At 43.2% G+C, this 3443-nt stretch overlaps 1 protein-coding gene across 2 annotated transcripts in view; it reads left to right on the top strand.

Moving 5' to 3' along the window:
* The first annotated feature begins 247 nt into the window (after window positions 1-247).
* The window catches only part of CUNH10orf11 (chromosome unknown C10orf11 homolog), a 747072-nt gene continuing 743876 nt past the window's right edge, over window positions 248-3443 (top strand). Inside the window, exon 1 of one of the 2 annotated variants that reach the window (XM_017746251.1) lies at window positions 248-866. The gene's annotated coding sequence lies outside the window, so the exon portion shown is untranslated. Of the gene's footprint in view, window positions 867-2487; window positions 2572-3443 lie in introns of those variants that run through there. The other variant, XM_017746252.1, reaches the window with a different exon arrangement.

Below are 3443 nucleotides of genomic sequence, written 5' to 3'. Positions count from 1 at the left end.
TCTGAGTAGCTGAGTCTTTACTGTGCTAAGAAATGAACTTCAACCTGTTTATTTAATTTAATTTAATTTAATTTCTTTTCATTCATGAAATCCTTTTAACTTTTGAAAAGGTTTGATTTGGTTTTGACTTATTGTTTCATTTGCATTTTACATCTTTATTTCATACTTATTTTGATCAGTAGACCTGAAGACTGCAAGGACCAAGACTAAGCAATCTGTTGCAGTGTGAATTTGGGGGCATCTCCAGATCCTATTGGCCAGTGAAGGAGTTGCCAGATGTCCTTTCTAAATGCCCAGTGAAGTCTTACGCTTCATATGAAAAGCTTATAGAAAAGCTTCCTCCAATATTTCACATCGGCTGGGTGCCTTTTTGGCACTGGTGGCAGTGGCTGCTAAGGAAAAAGCTACTGTGCATATGCAGGAAAGCAATTTTGCAAGCTCCAGCCCAGGGCACAGCAGTGCACACTTTGTGCAGTGGACCTGTGTGTGTGTGCAGCATGCATGGAGTGACACTGAATCTCAAGGCGTGACATCTGATCTCTCTGCTATTATCAAGGCTCCCATTTACTACAGCCACCATTGTCTCAAAAATCCTTATGACAACCTCGTTGTGTAGAAAGGCACTTGTCAAAGTAAGCACCTTGAATGGGAGCTGGGGCAGAAATGGTGGGTAAAGCCCAGCAAATAAAGAGCTTTGGCTGGCACTGACCTGCGGCTGGAGGTAAAATGAACAGGAGGAGGAGAGGTGCTGCTCAGCATTTGTACACCATGAGAGCAGCCTGTGACTGTACTGGCAGAAGGCAGAGAAGAGAAGAACCTACTGTCACAGAGGAGACAATGCTGCAAAGAGAGTACACTGCTGAAAGGTATGTGGCTCTTCGGGTGGGAGCCAAACTGCAGCACGGTGGGAGATCTGCAGCCTTTGAAGGCTTTGAACTGCGGTGTGGCATTGGGAGGGGCCCAGCACTGCTCTGGTGCCTCTGGGTATCTCTGCTGGATTCATCCAGGCCTGACTTTCATTTCTGTCAGCAGCAGGAAAGCACTTACAGGGTGGGGATTTGAAAGAAGGAGAGGAAGTTCCTTATTCTTTTTTTACATCTCCTCTGTATCTTCACTGATGTAAAAAATGGAGGATCAACTTTCATGATAAAATGTGATTTCATTTTTCACTGTGTTGAGAATGGCAGAACGTTTTGTGTGGTTCTCATCTTGGCCTGGATGAAACACTAGGAAACTGGATGAGAGCCAAGCAGTGCAGACACCAGGACTCAGAGGAACATGGCAAACGAGTGGGTGCTCATCTGTCGTGCACTGGCAGGTTCCCTTGAGCTCAGTAGTACTCATCTGATTTATACCAGTCACAGAGGTGCCCCGCAAACCTTGAGTTATTTGTCTGCGCTGTCTTTGCCAAGTTTCCAAACCTGTTGACTTGAACTTTCAGTAGTTGCATTCCAAGTGCTCTCACCCCACCCTTCCTGGCAATAGGTATCCACGTAGCTCCTTGGGATGGCCGTGGGAACTGCTCTTGTATATCCTGCTGCAGAACAGAGAACTGGTATCTGTATCCTGCTGTCTTGCAGAGTCAGGGCTTGAGGCACTGTGCCACTGCTGCTGAGGTGAAGGGCAGTGAGTTGGATAGAAGTTGTTCAGGATGAGAGTGATGGTCTCTCTAATCTGGGCTCTTGGCACTAGTAATGGCTAGTACTAACTGCTGTAGAGGAAACTGCCCCTTTTTCTCCTATCATTTAATTATTCTGATATGAAACAACTCTTTTTTCTCAACAGTAAGAATATCTGTTTCTAAAAAAAAAAGTTGACTTTGCACTACTTATTCTGTAGTCCCCTAGACTTGTCTTTTTACAGCTCTTGAAGTTTTTCTGCTGTCTTTTTGTGTATGTAGCAGACAGTGGAGGAATGGATAAAAAATGTTAAAGCCTTCCTCCAAATTCTGCTGAAGCCAATAGTATATTGCCTTTTCCATTCCACCATTTGGTTTAGATCTGCCTCCTAAGCCACCTTTTCATTTAATGGTAATTATCATGACACCAGTATTCAGTATAGTTTTGGAGGTAGTGTTCTCTGAGATGAAGATGAAAGTAATGAATGTTCAAGCCTCACCTCACAGTTCCCTGTCCATAAAACTTCTCTTACAATTTCATTTAATTTGGTTTAATTTACATTTATTGTCTGATCTCTTGAAACAATCATTTGTCTGACATGTTGCTTCCCATTTGCAGTTGTATTACCAATGACCATGGTATCATAAAGGCAGGTATGCCAAATGCTTACTATTTATCAGTAACTTGATTTATTGCTGTGCGGCAAATAACACAGGAATCTGCTGTTTCCTTTCTTCATTGAAAAGGGGCGATACTTGGGTATAGTTCTGTATCAGCCATGGCTAATCTATTTGTAAGCTCCAGAAGGGTGGTGAAAGGGTGTCTGTCCCTTGTCCTTGTGTTGTGTCAGCAGCAGCATTCATCCAGCTGTGCAGCTGTACTGGGGACCGGATCTGGCTGACTGCTGAGGATGCAACTACATGTGCTGACACAAAGCGTGGAGGACAGACAGGTGAGGTGGGGGAAAGGAAGATTTGTCCCTTGCAGTAGTATTTCAGAGTTCAACTAGATGAAGCTGACCATAAAATCACACCTTTACTGTAGCTGCATCTCTGCTCTTCCCATTTAGGCCCCAGTTTGTTAGATGATTCCTTCAGCAAGGGAGAAGAAAAAAAGGAACACGTAGACATGCTTAATGTGTTTAGAAATGTGCAGGATAAAAAGATCCAATCTATTGAAACAATTAAAGTCTTTCCTGTAAATGCTTGTGTGTTTTACATGCCCGGTTTACCAGAATGGCACTGCTGCAAATGGAAACTGAAAGACTATTCTTGGAAGTTGTGTGCTTTGGATCTGTCACATACAGGGATTTTCTGAAAAGCTTAGCAGAAGGAGTATTTCTAAGGAGGAGTTTAATTTGAAAATAGGCTGTTAGGTGAGCCTGAGAAAGATATAACAATCAAAAGTCTTTGATCATGTTCTATCTCAAAACTCTCATCCTTGCTGCATGGACCTTACACAAAATTCAGCTGTTCTCCAAGCCTAAAAAGAAACCTGCTGTAAGATAATTTTATTGTTTCCTTTCAGATTAAGCAGAAAAAAGAGAAAAGATTGGAGAAAACTCTATTTGTGGCAATTAAACTGTGGATTTTCAAAATTGTTCTTGAGTGTGAGTTAACTGCCATGGGAACCTTGCTCTGCATATTCCGTGTGGCAAACTGTTGTGATAAGCCTCCATGTTGAACAGCTTGGGCTGCAAAACAACTCCAAACAGCTCCTGGGGACTTTGTTTGGGAAGAGGTGACCCTGGCTGACTCCCCTCCCAGCTGCTGTTGCATGGGGGTGTTTCTTAACTATGCTATCCCAGAGGCCGCTGGCATTCCT

This window comes from Corvus brachyrhynchos, unplaced genomic scaffold (genome assembly GCF_000691975.1).
Source record: "Corvus brachyrhynchos isolate BGI_N302 unplaced genomic scaffold, ASM69197v1 scaffold279, whole genome shotgun sequence".
Lineage (NCBI taxonomy): Eukaryota > Metazoa > Chordata > Aves > Passeriformes > Corvidae > Corvus > Corvus brachyrhynchos.
This window is presented reverse-complemented; position numbering and strand designations above follow the sequence as displayed.